Genomic DNA, 18,646 nt, shown 5'->3' on the forward strand with positions numbered 1-18,646 from the left:
CATTTGGATAGGATTGTGAATATTGGCTGGTGTCACATCTAAACAGGATTGTAACTGCTAGGCGGAGCCATATTTAGATAGAATTGTGAATATTGGCTTGTGTCGCTTCTTGATAGAATTGTGAATGTTAGCCAGGGCCACGTTTTGATAGAACTGTGAATATTAGCTAGTGTCATAGTTAGATAGGAATATTACCCAATGCTGCATTCAGATAGAAATGTGGAAATATTCACTCGCCACATCTAGAAAGAAATTGTCATAAGCACGCACCACATCCAGACAGAGAAGCTAATAACCAACCCAGTAACAATCTCACCCTTTTGTATACACCTCTCAAACTCTAACCAAACACAACCACAACCCTAATGCACAGCTGATAATAGCACCTGTTGTGCTACAAAACAAAGTACATAGACATGCAGGTTAATCACCTACAAACATAGGAGAGGCTGAGTTGAACTTGACTGGATTTTGTTTACACTAGGGAGTCTATGAAGATACAAGATACCCAACTGTACAGCCACCATATCAGTGACGCCTCTGTCTGACTTTTGCCCACCGAGACACATCTTTCTTCAGTAAAAATATTAGTGCAAAGATGATATTATCACTACCATTACCAAAGGACAAAATGGATGAGTGAAAGTGAAAGATTCAGGAATGACAAAAGAGGTTCTACAATGCAGTTCTGGATAGGATAGAATGGTTGGGATAGGATTACTCTGGACACTGCACGACACTCTAGACTGGATCTGATGGGTTGGTTCTGGGATGCAGCTATCAGGTTAAAGCTCTGCTCTACTGGTTTAGATCTCTGGATTCTAGCAAGAATTCTTGGCAAGAAAGCAGAAACAGCACTTCCGGCTGTTCTTTTTGTTGTGCCCCTTGGAAGTCTGGGGTAAAATCAGGTTTCAAGATTTTGAAGACCAAGTTGAGAAGGGTTCAGCTTTGAAATTGGGCCTCTCTGCTTTCAAAGTCCTGGAGTCTTGGATATGGATTTCTCTTGCAAAGTGCTTTGCCAGTAAACAGTTGATGGGTGAATCTGTGTGTGTCTCGAGGTCCTAAGCTGTTCCTATTTATTTTTTCCCTAAGCGGTGGGTAGGATGAATTATACTAGGCACACCCTCTAAGAATCCTATTGGTTAGGGTATGTCCTCTCTCCTGATTTGAGAAGGAACTCTGGTGCCATGGTGATGCTGTATTTTACAATCCAGGGAGTACCTCCCCATTGTTTCTGTACAGCAAATCTATTTTTCACATAAAGCATATTTACAATATAACCAACTTGCTAACAATACATATTTTCATCACAAATTTAGTAGAGAAGTATCCATTCGAGTCACATCTCAGTGAGAGCTTTAGTTCAGATTTGACATTTTTTCGCGCTTGGTTGGGTACCCAATGTCAGATCTGTCCACATTTTTCTACATATATGAACATCATATCTGGGCATAATCCTTTGACATTTCATATTTCTAACATCATCGGAATTGCTAAAACATCACATTTTCTATAGTCATGTCCCTGAACATGGCACAGAGTTCAGAGTAGTTTCAACATATGAGCAGAATTTTCATGTTAACAACGTATATTTTACAGATTTTTACAAATTTTGCACAGTTCTCTGTGAGACTTTTTCAAAAATATATTTTCTTGTGGATTACAGATACACATATCTGTCTGGTCCTGCCCCCAAGGTTTTGCTGGGCCAAGAGCAATACAGGCCTCTCTTCCTTCTGGCAGTAGCTTCTGTTGACACTTGATTTGCATTCCCTTTCAGTCCAGGAAGCCTATTGTCTCTCCCCCGAGCAGCAGAGCAAAATCTCCTCCTTCTTTCATTAGAATCTAACTGAGAGTTCCTGGGCAGAGAGCAAAAGGAAGGCACCTTTGTTTGGGGCATGCTGTAGAATTTGCCTTTGAAGTTCTGTGGCTGGCATCAGTTCACTTTAAAACACTGTGTTTAAAATTGTCTTTGCTAAAATAGACTTGACATTTTCAAAATAAGACACACAGATCTCTAATTCTAGTCTTTTTGAAACATAGCAATTGAATAGCAGCAACCTATATTGCTTTTGATGGCAAATCCTTCTTTTCAACAGTTTGATTTTAATGCACAAGTTTTAACTCCCAGTGTAAGTAAATGACAGCTTTGACACAGGCGGCCAGCGGTACTGCGCCCATGTCTGACAGATTTTCCCAGGCAAGCACATTTTATTATGTGGATATTCTTGTGATGAAATGTGCTTCTCAAGACATTGTGCTTATGGGGATTCCTTAGATAAGGTGATGGGTAACACCCAACAAGAATGTTGGATCTTTGCTGATGTTTGGGAACCATAATTGTGCAATTTCAACAGCCAAGCAAAAACGGATTTTAGAGCACTTCTGGGTTTTCCTGGCAATGAAGCACTGCCTTTTCAGGTAGTTCTATTTCACTCTGTGGGCAGCCCAATGACAAGTTTTGGCAGAGTGGTCTCCTGTTCTACCACTGACACAGGCAAAATAGATTGGCAGCCTATTTTTCTGGTTTCCCTGCACACTTCTGAGAGGTTTTTAGCACGCATGGGGCTTTTTGGAAGCCATTCTGTTGTTTCTGATGAAAGAAGTACACAGTGATGTCGCAGGGCAGAGACTAGTGGGTCAGAACATCCCAGAAGCCCCCCCTCAAAATTAGGCATTGACCATCCATCAAGAGATGTCACGGGACTGGGATGATCAGTTCTTTTCTTTTCTGGTTCAAATGTCAAAATTCATCAGCTTCTCCCATCAGTGGTGGATCTACCATTTCTCCTCACCCAGTCCTGATGTGATTATGGAGCGATACCCCGGGCCCCTTGGGTCTCTGCTTCTGGTCCCTGTGTGGTTCTCCTTGGTTTTAGTCTCCATGGTTTCCAACTCTAGGATGACAAAGCAAAAACATATTTGTAGACATTTCCCCAACACTATTGATGTGGTGGGGCGGACACATACATTTGACATATCAGGACTCAGTTTTCTATTTGCAATTTATTGACTATATATGGAATATTTTATAGTTGGAATTCTAGGGAGCTGGAGTGACCCCCTCTGGGGTTCCAGAAGACTCCTCTAGTTGCTGCAGGGTGTGCCTAGAATGGCAACACTTCAGTTGGTTGATATGGACCCACTAATCTTCCCCCTCTGCCACACTGCCTTTGGGGATGCGGATCTTGTAGGCAACTGGTGAGATTTTGTCTACAATTTCAAAAGGGCCCCTACAGCTAGGCAAACATTTGCGCTGTTTGGCCTGGTTCCTTTGGAAATTGTATAAGTAGACCCGGTCTCCTACATGGTATTATTTTCTAGTAGTCTATAAGTCATAGTGGGTCTTCATGCTTTCTGCAGATCTTTCTAGATTTCGTTGAGCATAGGCAAAAGCATGTTGAAGGTGTTTTCTCAGATTTTCAACATACTCATGAGTTGTGGAGGCATTTATCAATGTCTGCTCTTGGGTTCTGTACAGCAGATGCTGGGGAAGCACCATCCTGCGTCCAGTCATCAGCTCAAACGGTGACATATTAGTTGCAGATGAAGGGGTAGATCTGATGGTCATTAGGACAAGAGGTAATCAAATATCCCAACTTGGCCCAGAATCTGCCACAAACTTTTTTAATATGCTCAAAATTGTCTTGTTGTATCTCTCTACCGCACCACTAGAGGCATGCCGGTAAGCAATGTATAGTTTCCTTTTGACCCCCAGTATCTCCCACATCTTTGTCATTACTTTGCTAGTGAAGTGGCTACCTCAGTCTGACTCGATCCTTTGGGGTAGTCCAAAATGTGAGAAGATGTGGTTGATCATCAGGGCAGCTGCTGTTTCTGCCTTGCGATTTTGGGGCCGGGAGACATTCCACCCATTTAGTGAACAAACATGTCACGGTCAACATGTACTTGTTCCCTGTAGAGGAGCGAATCACGGGCCCGATAAAATTGACTTGCAAATATGACCATGGCAGTGTCACCCCCCTCTTCTGGAGAGGTGCACGGAGTGTGATTGATGTTGGCTGAAATTGTGCACACACAAGACACTCCTTCAAGTATTGGTCGAGGTCCTGCCCCATGTATGGGACCTAGTGATAGCAGTGACCTGGATTTCCCCCAACAGGGACTCAATCTGAAGTAGATCCCCTTGGATGGCTCCGGTTTTTGCCAGCTGTTTAGCTAGGTCATTTCCAGTTTTGTCTGGTCCCTCTACTTTAGAATGACCCTTGATCTTTTTCCGGTAGATGGTCATCCCATTCGAGGTGACCAGACCATCAATATTTTGAATTAATTTCCCATGTTTCAACAGTTTATTATTAGCACATAGCATGCCTCTGGTTTTCCAGTTAACCAGGTGCTCCACGAACCCGTTCCGAACAAAATCCGAATCTGTGATTATGACCAGTTCGTGGAGTTAATTTTGGACAGCAGTGAGGATGGCTTGATGCACAGCCATCAACTATGCCACTTGACTACTTCGGGGACCAATCTTGTACCCAGCGGAGGGTTGTGGGGCATCATTTACCCTGGCATTCCCTACGCCGGCCACAAGTTCTTTTTCCCCGTTGTTGTCGACATGGTAGGAGTATCCATCCACATAGACAGTGGACATTCCCTCACACTTGTCTTATTCAAAGACTTTGTGTGGGGAATTAAGGTATGCCTCCATGTTGTCCTTGATTTTTAGATGTTCGTCCTCGAGACAGTTTTCTCTGGCACAATCATGCAAGCCAGCCAGACCTTGTGCGAGGGGACTCTTCTTGTTTTGGCCATATCTGACCTCCACAGGAAAGCCTTGCATTGACAGAATCCAGGAAGTAATTCGGGACTTACTCACATTTGCGGCCCGGATTCTGTTACTTTGGAGAAATTGCAGAGGCTGGTGTGGAGTCTCCACTATGATGTGTTCCCCCTGGATAAACGGGCGGTAATTCTTTAATGCCCACACCATTGCCAGGAGTGCCTTCTCACAATCGTTGAATTTTTCCTCCACAGAGGATAAAGTTTTACTCGCATAGGAGATTACTTTATTGACCTTGTCATGCTTTTGGTGTAATAATGCAGTCAAGCATTTATTTGAGAACCCTGTCTCCAAGAAGAACTCCTTGTTTTTGACAGGGTAAGCTAGGCAAGGCGCTTGTGAGAGGCTTCTTTTGAGTTGTCTTACTGCCTCGGCTTGTTCCGGACCACACTCCCACTTAACCCCCCCTTCAAAAGATGGATCAGGGGTCTTGTGATCTCTGTGTAGTCCTCAATGAACTTTCTGCTGTAATTAGTTAGTCCAAGGAGGCTCCTTAGTTCCTGCAGAGGTGTGGGGTCTTTCAATTTCTGGAGTGCTTCCACTTTCTTTTCCTGGGGACAGAGACCATGAGGAGTAATCTCATGCCCCAAGAAATGTACACAGGTTCTACACCACTGTGCCTTTTGAAAGGAGAGTTTTGCTCCGGCGGACCTCAACTGTGTCAGAAGATAATGGATCTCCGATATGTGTTCCTCCACAGTTGAGCTTTTGATGAGAACATCATCTACATAGGCCAGGTTACCCCTTTCACCCAGGTCAGGCATGGCCTTATGTAGAAAAATGTTGAATTCATTGCCAGAGTTGATGTATCTGAAGGGAGTCTGGGTCCATGTGTACTGCTGCCCCCCAAAGGTGAAGGCCAGCTTGTATTGGTCCTCCCTACTGACAGTATCCATTGGTCAGGTCTATTGCAGTGAATGCCTGTGACCCCTGGATCTGGGCCAGCCCTTGGTCAATGTAGGGAAGAGGCCATCGGGAAGTATGGACCCGTTTGTTGAGCTCCCTAAGGTCGGCGCAGAGTCTCCACTGATTGTTTGGCTTCAAAATCCACAGGATTATTGAAGGTGCTGTGGACTGGACGGATTATCCCACGGGACTCAAGGTTCTTAATTATTTCAGTAAGGGGCTCCATTGATGCGAGAGGCAAGCGATATTGCTTCACAAACACTGGAGTCATGCCACGGTCCGTGGGAATTGTTGTTGTGTGGATGTTGGTGCGACCACAGTCATATGAGTCCACCGCAAAGAGATCTTGCAAATCCAAGAAAACTTATTTCAATTTTTGATTTTGCTCCAGAGTCTTACAGGCATCTGCTAGGTTGACTCTCTCTTCAACCATCTGCCTGAAGCCTGGAAAGACTTCTGGTTTTGCTATCTCAGCGGCCTCGTCCAGTTGGGTGGAGAAGTCCCTGGTCAACGTGCTGATTTGGACTGGTGGCTTCATCGGGGAAGGCAGTCCTCGCGGACTTGGAAAATCACCTCATCCCTCCTGAAGTCACAGGTCACATCTTCCTCACCATAAGGGCAGGAAGTGTACACCAGGAAATTCCCCCCATGTCCGGTAAAGATCCTGTCTGGTGTTGTGCTGTCAATACTATCACTGTCAAAACAATCCTTGGGGATTGGTCCTAACAGTTCATTGCCTAGAACTATAGAGAAATGTTGGTCATCAACTGCTATTCCAATAATGGTGCCTGAGGCTAGAGTGATACTCTTTAAGTCACTGTTATCCTCCTCTATTGGAATGGTGTCATGTTCTATATTGACTAGTGGTGTTGGGTTTACCCCAAAACCTTGCTGTTGGAGAGAAGCATTTAGGTGAATATAGGCATCAGGGTTTTTCAATTTCTGTCCTCTTTTAACTTTCACTTCCAGGGAGAATTGTCAGGTCATTTCTAGGATGGTGACTTCCTCTCCAATCTGAATTTCAACTGCATAATTCAGCAATTGAGCTGACCTAAATTCTTTCTTTGGGTCATCAAAGCCCATGGGATTATCCGCTAATCGGGACCAAGCTTTGAAGTTTATTAGGTCCAAACTAATGGCAAAGCGACTGAGAACGTCACTGCCTAAGTAAAAGGCGGCAGTGATGTCTCGCACGACCCAACAATTATGGACTATGCTCCTGTTGCCTATGGAGATTTTGAGCATACACCTGCTAGGCAGGAGATGTTTGGAATTGGGAGTTTCCAGATCCATTTCCCGTTTGTCTATCAGTTTAAATGTGGGAATGGCTGGATCTTTTGGGAGTTGGCGGAACATGGCTTCGCTGATGAAGCTTGTACCGTTGTTCACACAGACTCGGGCCAGAACAGAGTCCTTCCCTTCATTTGACTGAATTGGGATGAAAAACTGCTCTCCAATTTGCTGAATATCAGCCAGGCTCTGAGCTGATTTCTCATCTTTCTGGACTATAGAAGTGGGAATGTCTGATTTGTGAAGAATTTCAGAGTGTTTCCTTCCAGTGTGGAATGCCACCTTAAAATGGAAGGACGGTTGATTTTCAGGAATAGGGAGGACCCCCCATCGCAGTTTGTTGTCCTACTGCTATTACTGTCACGTCTGGGCTTTAATTGTTCTGGAAGTGAAATTTTACTTGGTCAGATTTTTGTTCAACCATGTGGCAGGTGCCGTTTAAACCAACATGGCTGACACTCTGTTTTAATTTTATTGGTCGATAGTCTGTGTCCAGAGGACCTTGTTTACACAATCTATTAGGGGTAACAACCTTCGCAGGAGGTCATTCCCTAGTAAACAAGGGGTACCCTCTGGAGTTACAACTATGACCGTGTGCTTCACCTTGTGCCGCCCAATTTTAATATCCAAATCCGCAGTCCCCTTGACAGGAATTTCCTTCCCGTCAAAGTTCTGACGTTGTCCAGGAAGAAGGGTGAGAGGAATTTGGTAATTCTCCCCCTTCCCGAATTCAGTTTATCAAAGGCCCTTTTTGACAGAAGGGTAGCTTGGGATCCAATGTCCACCAGCGCCAAAATTGTACACTGCCCCTGTATTTGGACAGGGGCATAGAATCTTCCCTACATCTCCTCAAGGGGGCACAGATAATGTACATTTTCGGACAACTGGTGGGTTAGTTTTCTCGTTTTGGACACTGATAGAGAAGAGATATGGGCAGAATTCTGTCGGGAGTCTTGGGAATCTTGGGAATCTGAAAAGAAAAGTTGACAACTAGATATGGGAGAAGTTTTGGGTTCTCCTGGTTCCGGTTCTGTGCCGCCTCCACTTTTTGGAGGCAGTCATCAGGATGTGTTTGAACTAGAGGATTTTCATGTTGTTGGTTCTGGGGTTGCAAGATGGGCGGCGCTAGCTCAATCCCCACATCTACCCAGTCTGGATTTGGATCCTTTGGGACCCATTTTTCTTTGGGAGGAGTTCCCCCATCTCTGAAGGAGAAGATCCTTTTTCCCAGGATCCTCTGAGGATCCCTCCCCTTCAAATTGGAAGATTTATACCTCCTCCTCAAAATGGGTCTGTTTGGGTTCTTTATTTCTCCTACCCCCCCTCTGCTCCATGGGTGGCAGACTTTCAGGGGCAGGAGATTTTGGTTCCGGTTCCTGGGTTTCCAGGGGCTTTTTACAAGTGGGGAAGGAAGCTTCCTCCAATGCTTTACACCCCCCTTCTCCTTGTGCCTCCTCCCGGGGAACCGGTGTATTATCCCGCTTCTTCCCTCGTCATTGCTCTGGAGCACCAGGTCCTGTGTTTGAGGCATTCTGCACTGGCATGCTCATCTAAGGGTTCTGTTGAGCCCTCAGCATGCAACCCAGATCCTGTGTCATGTTTTGGACCTGGCACTCTAGTTCTGACACCCGCTCAGGCTGATACGGGGTCCTGTTGTCTCCCCTGGGCTGATCCCGGGAAGGGTAGCTATCCCTTCTCTGAAAATACCCCGGGTTTGGAAAATTTGGGTACCCCTCCACTCTTGGCCTCCCCTCTCCCGGATTAGGTTGTCTGGGTTCAGGAAATTGGGGAAAGAAGGATGGATGGTTTTGGGGTTGAAAGTTTTGCGGGTACCTGGGGAAGAAGTTCTGTCCAGGATTTGGGGAATTTCTGCCCTCCTGGGGGAAGTGAGGAGGGAAGTTCCTTGGTTTACCTGCTGTTTGGTTGGATCCCCCCCTTGGGCTGGAGGAGTCCGCACATAACCCATGATGGGTCTATTCCCCTTGTAGCGGGAGCTTATGTAGTCAGGGGAGTGAGGGATCCCATTTGTGGGACTACCTACTTGGCTCCCTGTTTGTGACTGGCCCGAGGGCCTTCTGGGCTTGGGATTATTCTGATTTTGTGCAGGCAGGTTTTTAGGACCCCCATCTCCAAATCTAAAATGGGGGAAACCTTCACCTCTGCCACTTTAGCAACAGCAGCAGGGGTGTTGTTTGGTTTGGGGCTTTTTGAATTATTTTTGTTTTTTATGGGCTTTTGCACCTCATAAATTTGTGTGGCCTGTTCAATGATCCTATCTAGTGATCTTTTCTCGTGACAATCTCTCACTAGCTGGGTCATGATGTACTTGGGGAGAGCGTGGAAAAAAGTATTCACAAACTCCTTGCTGTCCGTGTGCACCCTTCTGGTGGTCTGCGCAAAGGCATGCTTTAATTCCTGCACAAATTCTTGTGGGGCCTGATCTTCCCCACATTGCAAGTTGTAGACTGCCTTGCGAGCCTCCTGAGGATTTCTGTGCACAGATAAATGCTTCAAGATGGCCGCCCTATATGTGGACCATCTAGAATGATTTTGGTCCTCCAGCCCCGCAAAGAAGCCGGAGTATTCTGGTGAGAAGGTCCATTTCACATATTGAATATAGCTTTGGCTGTCCTTCAAATGGAAAGTTTCCATTATCTGTTCAAAGAGCTCTAAGTGCTCCCAAACAGAATACTTTGCGTTCTTATGATAGGGCGTGATGACGCTCCCTATCGTTTTGATTTGTTTTAGGGGGTCCTTGAGCAAGGCCTTTTTTTTACCTTATTGGCCTTTCTGGTTCAGGTAACCCTGGTCCACTTCTCCTCTGACTCAGAGGCACTGCTCCCAGAGGTGCCTGTCTGGTCTTCTAGGCTCTCCTGGATTCTGCCAGCCTGGGAATGGCTGGCAGAATGTGGGGACCTAGTCTCCTGTGTCCCGGGGCACTCAGAGGAGTCTTCTGATTCCTCCTAGCTCCCAGGATTTGATGAATACCCCCCCACCACTGTCCTAGCTGGGAAGAGGTTTTCAGGATGCCCTTAGTGGGCCTACTCTCATGGGGTTCCCCACTAAATTTTACAGTACTTGGGAACCCATACCCAGATGCCCGCCCATCCATTCCTGGGAGGTGCTGGTCTATGAATCCCATATTCCTGATTGGATTGAAATCTGCCCTTCCCGTGGCCCTTGGCTCATGTGCGCCAGTGGACACGGGGGTGGCAGAGTCCAGGGATTGGAAGAGATGAAGGCCTCTGGTACTAGGGTTCCTGAGGTTATGCACAGGTGTTTCCCTTTCCCAGTGAACCTCATCCCTCTCAGCCCCTGCTCCCTGTTGCCATGCAAGAATCTGAGCTTTCTATTCCTCTATCAAGGCCTTGCTAGTTTATATCAATCTCTCCTGCATGGCTACATGTCTGTGAAGCCTGTCATTGTTCTCACAGAGAGCCTAATTTTCTCTCTGTGCTTCCTGTGTTGTTTTAGAGTACTGGGCCAGTCTTTGTTGCAGGAGTGTTATCTCCTAAGTCCTGTCCATACTGGCCTGGTCCTTCCTTGCTAGAGCATCTTCCACCCTCCTGGTGTGCTCTAACATTATTTCATGCTCTTTTTGGAGGTAACCTAGTCCCTGAAGGGCCAGGTGATTTTCTTCTATTTTCGCTTTTAAATGACAGACTTCCTGGCCTAAGGTATCCCTTTCCTGAGCAAGAGCATGCCTCTGTGCAACCAGGTCGTCCCTCTGTCTTTGGCATGCACCAGATTTCTGGCGCTCTTCATCAAATTCTGCTTGGGTATCCAGGTCTTTCAGGATTAATTTATTACACTCTTCTTTCTCTCTGTCTAGGTGGCTTTGCAGGGTGACTACCTGCTCTGCTCATGCCCTGATGAAATGTATTTCTTGCTCCAGCTTTTTTGGTTCTGCAGTAGAGAGTCCAGACTTTCTTAATACTCCTTCAGCAAGGCCAGCATTCTGGTATCCTGTTCTGCCTTTTCCTGCTGCAGTATACCCATGTCCTCTTTTATTTTGATTAGGTATGCCTACTTTCATTTTCTGATTTCTGGCTCCTCTGTAGCTTGTGCTCAGCAGAGTCCAGATCAGTTTTGCCCTTTCTAATGCCTGCAGTTGCTTGTTTGCCAGATCTTGGCCCTCAGCATATTTGTCCTGTATGTAGGTATAGATATGCCGCTATTTTGGCAATCTTGCTTTGCTGTTCCTTTGCCTTAGGGGCCATATATAGTTCACTCAGGGCCATATGTAATGGACCCTGGTCTTGCCATTTGTCTAATCCTGTTGCAGTCATCTGTTCTGTGATTGCCTGCAACCACACATTCTGATCCTGCTCTGTCCATTCACCTCTTACAAATAATGTATGCAATACATGTTCTTTAGCCATATTCATTTCTATCAAAGTTGCCATTCTGGAAATATTAATTTCCTTCCTGATTTACAGAAGTTTATTTTATTTTAGAGCGTTCCTATTGAGGGGTGCTTTTCACAGTGTAACACAACGTGGTAGCCCAACCGAGTTTGTGTACCCCGTCAGTTAGCACACTGTATTAGACCGTCACAAGTGGTATATCTAATTCAGAAATCCCGCGACGAGCCCCCAATCTTGTAAGTGATTTTAACCCAGCACTTCACCTAAGTCAATGCCTAGCGTGGGATGCACAATTGAAACCCTTAATTATATATTTTTGTCTATAAGTTCTTTTATTTCTGAATGATGTACCCATATATCACGCCCCTCTCTTTGAATCCTCCCGGTCTCACTGAACCCGGAAGCAGGCTGTTTTGCAAAGTTAAAAGATGTATTTTATGAATTTGAACAATCTCACACTATTTAATATTTATTCAAGGATCACCATTAGGTTGATGTTAAAATCAACAATCTCTTTAATCAGAAAGAGAATGAATAGGAAAAATAATGCAGTCTAGAATAATACTTAGTGTGAGTTCAGTCAAATGCAATGTCACTCTTTCTCCCTGCACACTACGCAATCCCCCCAATATGCAGTATAAAGAGATGGAAGGAGAGAAAGCACGTTTCAGGAAATACGGAATCAACAAATACAGTTTCAATCCCAATTCCCCCCAGCAAGCATAGAGAGAAACAGGAATGCAAATGGGTCAAATGCTTTGAATGTGGCTTTGAATGAATGGTTAGAAACACAGAAAATTGATTTAATTCACTAAATTGGATTCAAAACTAGTGGGAGCCGCTTTGTATAGTTTCAGATAAACACTGGCAATGATTATTGTGTCACTAGCAGATTGAACACTTAATTCTGAAGTCGGATGCAAAGAATAGCTGTTTTACACGTGATGAAATTGAGCCAAACGAAAAATTTGCAGTAAACTTTTCCGCGCGTGAGAAACACGATTGCAGAAAAACTATAAGGAATTAAAATTTTGTTTCTAGCATGCACGGTATGGAAGTTATGAAGGTTTTAGTAGGGGTCTGTTTTTCTCAGAAAGAGTCTGAATTTTCAAATGAAAGATGCGCTTTTCAATTAAAAACAAGATTTTCTTTACACTAGGGAGTTTATGAAGATATAAGATACCCAACGGTACAGCCACCATATCAGTGACGCCTCTGTCGGACTTTTGCACGCCGAGACACTTGTCTTTCTCAGCAAATATATAAGCACAAAGATTATATTATCACTACCATTACCAAAGTACAATATGGATGAGGGAAAGATTCAGGAAAGACAAAAGATGTTCTACAATGCAGTTCTGGATAGGATAGAATGATTTGGATAGGATTACTTAAGGATAAGATATTGGCTATGGACAATTCTATGCTATAGATACTCACAACACAACTACTGTTTGGAATAGGCCATTCAGGCATCTGGTCAAAGATTTCTGGACTGGAATTCTGCTAGCCCACCGGACGGCATTCAGGGCGCTCAGGGTCTGCACTCAGCACGGCAGTCTGCCCCTTGGAAGTCTGAGGTAAAATCAGGTTTCAAGATTTTAAAGGTCAAGCTGAGAAGGGTTCAGTTTTGGAATTGTGCCTCTCTGCTTTCAAAATTCTGGAGTCTTGGATATTGTTTCCTCTTGCAAACTGCTTCGCCAGTAATCAGTTGATGGGTGAATCTGTGTGTGTCTCTAAGTCCTATGCTGTCCCTATTTATGTATTTCCCTAAGAGGTGGGTAGGATGAATTATACTAGGCACACGCTCTAAGAATCCTATTGGTTAGGGTCTGTCCTCTCTCCTGGTTGGAGAAGGAACTCTGGTGCCATGATGATGCTGTATTTTACAATCCAGGGAGTACCTCCCCTTTGTTTCTGTACAGTAAATCTATTTTTCACTTAAAGCATATTTATAATATGACGAACTTGCTAAGAATACATATTTTCATCACAAATTTAGTAGAGCAAGTATCCGTCTGAGTCCCATCTCAGTGAGAGCTTTAGTTCAGATTTGACAGATTTTCGCGCTTTTGGTTGTTTACCCAATGTCAGATCTGTCCACATTTTTCTACATATATGCGCTCGACATCTGGGCATAATCCTATATGAAGTTTCGTATTTCTAGCATCATCACAATTGCTACAACATCATATTTTCTATAGTCATGTCCCTGAACATGGCACAGAGTTCAGAGTAGTTTCAAAATGTGAGCAGAATGTTCATGTTAACAACCTATATTTTACAGATTTTTACAAATTTTACACAGTTCTCTGTGAATCTTTTTCAAAAATATATTTTCTTCTGGTTTACAGATACACATATCTGTCTGGTCCCGCCCCCAAGGTTTTGCTGGGCCAAGAGAAATCCAGGCCTCTCTTCCCGCTGGCAGTATTTTCTGTTGACACTTGAATTTGCATTCCCTTTCAGTCCAAGACGCCTATTGTCTCTCCTCCGAGAAGCAGAGCAAAATCTCAACCTCCTTTCATTAGCATCTAAATGAGAGTTCCTGGGCAGACACCTTTGTTTGGGGCAGGCTGTGGAATTTGCCTTTGAACTTCTGTGGTAGGCATCAGTTCACTTTAAAACACTTTGTTTAAAATTGTCTTTGCTAAAATAGACTTGACATTTTCAAAATAAGACACACAGATCTCTAATTCTAGTCTTTTTGAAACATAGCAATTGAATAGCAGCAACCTATATTGCTTTTGATGGCAAATCCTTCTTTTCAACAGTTTGATTTTAATGCACAAGTTTTAACTCCCAGTGTAAGCAAATGACAGCTTTGACACAGGCGGCCAGCGGTACTGCACCCATGTCTGACAGATTTTCCCAGGCAATCACCTTTTTTAATGTGGATATTCTTGTGATGAAATGTGCTTCTCCTGACATTGCGCTAATGGGGATTCTTTAGATAAAGTGATGGGTAACACCCAACAACGATGTTGGATCTTTGCTGATGTTTGGGAACCATTATTTTGCAATTTCAACAGCCAAGGAAAAACGGATTTTAGAGCACTTCTGGGTTTTCCTGGCAATGAAGCACTGCCTTTTCAGGTAGTTCCATTTCACTCTGTGGGCAGACCAATGACAGGTTTTGACAGCGTGGTCTCCTGTTCCACCACTGACACAGGCAAAGTAGATTGGCAGCCTATTTTTCTGGTTTTCCTGCGTACTTCTCAGAGGTTCTTAGCGCACATAGGGCTTTTTGGCAGCCATTCTGTTGTTTCTGGTGAAAGCAGCACACAGTGATGTCACAGGGCAGAGACTAGTGGGTCAGAACATCCCACAAGTGATCAGAACAAAATGTAGTTGACAACAGACAGGGAATATAATTAGCCTCCTCAACATGCAATAAAGTAGCTAGACGTGTCTTATGCAAATTTGGTAAACAACAGGAACAGATTTATTTTGATCAGGCCCCTTGTGAGGCCCACCTCCAACGGGCAGGCCCGGGGCAAAGGCCCCTTGTGCCCTCCCATAAAGACGTCTCTGCACAAGGTGAAAGACTTGCACTCCTTGTTTTTTTTTTGTAAGGACAACAGCTATAAGTCACTATGTGACCTCGACAGGCTCAATGATGTCTGGTTGTAGCAGTTTGTCAAGGAGAACTCTGAGACTAGCACAAGCTGTCAAAGAAATGGGCTCTACTTTGTGCTTGCTGGTTATATCTCCTTGACATATGATTGTATAATGTAAGTACACCCTCAACGACCCAGTTACTTTATGAAACACATTTTTCTGGTGAACAAGAAGGTCTGGTACAGTTGAGTGCTGAACTGTGAAGTCGTGTTCTATGGAACATGGGTCTACTTTGATCTCTCATAGTATCTGGTTGTCTCATCCTAGGAGCGTTGGAACTTTGGTTGGCACATACATTTTCATTGTGTCCGTGTGATCCTTGAAGCAAAGCGTACTGAACTTGACGCCTCGCAGATCTATTGTGTGCCCTTCGTAAACAGCAGGAGAAAAGTCAGGGCTGTGGAGTTGGTTCCAGTGGATTGGAAACAGCACATCATTTTTCTGTTGCTTTGATCATGTAATCGGAACCTGAATTTGCAAAAAGGCAGGTTACTACATCATCAATTTGAACATCACAGATCAGTTTCCACCATGTTGAGGTGCCGTGAAAGGCATAAGACTAGGTTTTCAAATTCTTTGGTTGGTTCCTTGTCTTTTGTGATGGCTTCTAGATCTGCAACTGTTTATATTCTGTCTGTTATTACACAAGTGGCCGAGATTGTGGCATTCTGCTCATTCCTTGCTGTCCTCTGGATACAACCTTTCATTGGCGAGATGGTTGCTGCCACATCAATGGATGGACGACTACATTGATAGTCATCTACCGCTCCTCAGCCCTTGTGAATTATTCCTTGTTCTAGTTGTTTTTGGCTTCTCACACACATCTCTTCTTTGATTTGGGAGTGTTTAACGTATTTGATGGAGCGTAGTGAACATTCAACAGTTTTCAGTCTTGATAGCATCACTCAACAAGGGGTCCTTGCTCATGCATAAACCCTCCAGAGTCTTTGGACCATGGCAGTGTAGAATGAGATGGTCTCTCATGAACTGGTTCGCCATGTTCCCGAATGTTCAAGTGCTTGCCCGCTCTTTTATTGCTGAGACAATATCATCAATGGATTCCGATGGCGATTGGAGCTGTGTTTAAAATTTATTTTGGTCAAGAACTGTATTCGGTACATTGCAGAATGAAGCCAATGAGGTGAGGTTCTTTGTAGGTTACTGCTTTGTATGCAAACCGACATCACTGAAAATGGAGGTGAGGGGTGCACCAAGATATATCATTCTGCGCTCCTCACTCACCCTAACCCAGTGTCCCATGCCCCGACTAGCATAGCTACCCCAAGCGTGATAGGCTTTACAGTATCAGCAGTCTCTCATTACTGGGCCCTCCATGTCTGTGGAGATCATCCATTTTCACTTGACATCGTGCCCAGTGTAATCTGACCTCTCTCGCTTTCAATCACTCAATGGGTGCAAACCACTTAAGACCGGGAATCATCTGCTGTTGGGGAGTGCTTAAAGAGATAACAAAAAAACAAAATAAGAATTGGCTGATTTCTCACAATTTCGAAGTTCCTCATGCTGGCAATATAAACTCGCAAGACTCAAATAAGTTGCTCTTAACCAAACCAAGGAGAAAAAAAACATATGTCTGCACTCAGTGAGCAGTATGTTCTAAAAGGTCATTATGTGTCAATCATGCCATGTTATCACAGTAAAACATTCCACTCTTAATCTGTATACGTACTGTTCTTTAGCATATTATTCTTGAAATTCAATTTGTTTTTCAAAACGAATGTTTAATGTTCTTATCCAAAGTAACTACAAAGGAATAAGTATTGTGTGTAACTAAAGCAGTAGCAGGTAGCCTCTTTACATGCAGAGAACTATTCAAGGACCTTCCTGCTTTTGTTAACTTGAGCACATGGTATGACATGAAATCGCATTGCATTCTTGCAAAAAGAATGTTACTTTTCCATTAAATGGCACATAATAATGTCTTAATGTAAAAGAAAACGTGTGTCCTTGTATCAGTGCATTGCACGTAACGTAACGGAGCACTTTAAGAAGAATAGAGCACACCCGCTGTGTGTTCCTTGTGCTCTGCTTCCATTACATCTGTTAATGTAAAATGCATGTGGAAATGTGTTACTCAACCTCTTGTGGCCAGCAAGATCAAACACAGGAGCCCACATTCCACGAATGAGCACGTGTGGGTAATCTGTCGGTGGGGCTGAACGTGTAAGCTCTGTGCCTGAACACTTTGGTGATTGGTTTACTTATCCTATTGTTTTAAACGACGGATTTCCATTAACGTATTTAGTGAGTGACCTCAAAGAACATTATTTGGCTGCACAGCTTCGAAAGCAAGACTCCACCCAGAGGGTAGCCTACTTCACTGATTTAAATCAGTGCTGAAGAACAAGCCTTTTTCCTGAGACTTGCAAAAGTACTTGGTAGTTTGAAACAGCGATGGTTCTCTATGTGTGTATGACTATCACACTCTAATATTAGCACATATTGTAATTAGGGGTTCATAAAACTCCCCAGCCATACTCTGTATGACTGGAGGTTGAGAATCATTGACATATAAAAGGTTTATCAAACAGTTTCACTGAATCCACATCTCATTAATAATATTAGTACAATTGCAATATGTGAAACACATATGAAAAGAGAATAAGAAAGGAGTCAAGTGACAACTTTTCTACCAAGTAAATTATTATTTAGAAAATTATTTAATACGTCGATAATAAATAAAGTCAATTTGGTCATGATATTTTTAGCCAAACATTGGGACATAAAACATGACACTTGAGCAAATATGTGGTAGTGACCTGGTGTTGAAATTTAATGCAGTCCTCAAATAATGGATAACTGCAAATATGGCATGGCTTTATGCAAAATTAGAAGGGACTTTTGTTTTTATCCAATATCAGAATTTCTTGACATCAACTTCAGTTGGGTTTGACCAAAAATATTCTATGGTTTCACAATCTACAAACCAACGAGACTCCTCAGATCAGGCAATGAAATCGGCAACCAAAACCATATGCCAGGAAAAACTAGGGGACACCTCTTTCTCCCACCTGCCGGCAAAAATTGAGCAACTTCCCGAAAGGAATAAGAAACACCAAAGACCACCTAAAATTTTGAAAACTACTAAAAACCTGGCTCTTCAACACTTCTGAACCAAACGGAAACAACTGAAACAATGAAACAGGAAATGCAAAGGAACAGGCTGACAGAACCCGTGACGGCTCAGGCAACACTTAAAAATGACAAAGGAAAAATTCCCACAAGAACTAGAAAACAATTCTAGGTGGAAACGACCATGAGCAACAACCCTATCAGGATGCCAGCGCCACATTTAGGTAGAATTGTGAATAGTTGCTTGCGTCATTTCTAGACAACAGTGTGAACGTTAGCCAGGGCCACGTCTAGATAAAATTGTGACTATTAGCTTGCGTCACTTCTAGACAAGGTTGTGAATGTTAGCCAGGGCCCCTCTTAGATGGATTTGTGAATATTAGCTTGCGTCACATTTATACAGGATTGTGATTTTTAGCCAGTGACACATTTAGATAGAATTGTGAATATTGGCTGGTGTCACATCTAGACAGGATTGTAAATGCTAGCCAGTGCCATATTTAGATAGAATTGTGAATATTGACTTGCATCGCTTCTTGACAGAAATGTGAATGTTAGCCAGGGCTGC

This window comes from Ambystoma mexicanum, chromosome 6q (genome assembly GCF_040938575.1).
Source record: "Ambystoma mexicanum isolate Mex_15411 chromosome 6q, UKY_AmexF1_1, whole genome shotgun sequence".
NCBI lineage: Eukaryota > Metazoa > Chordata > Amphibia > Caudata > Ambystomatidae > Ambystoma > Ambystoma mexicanum.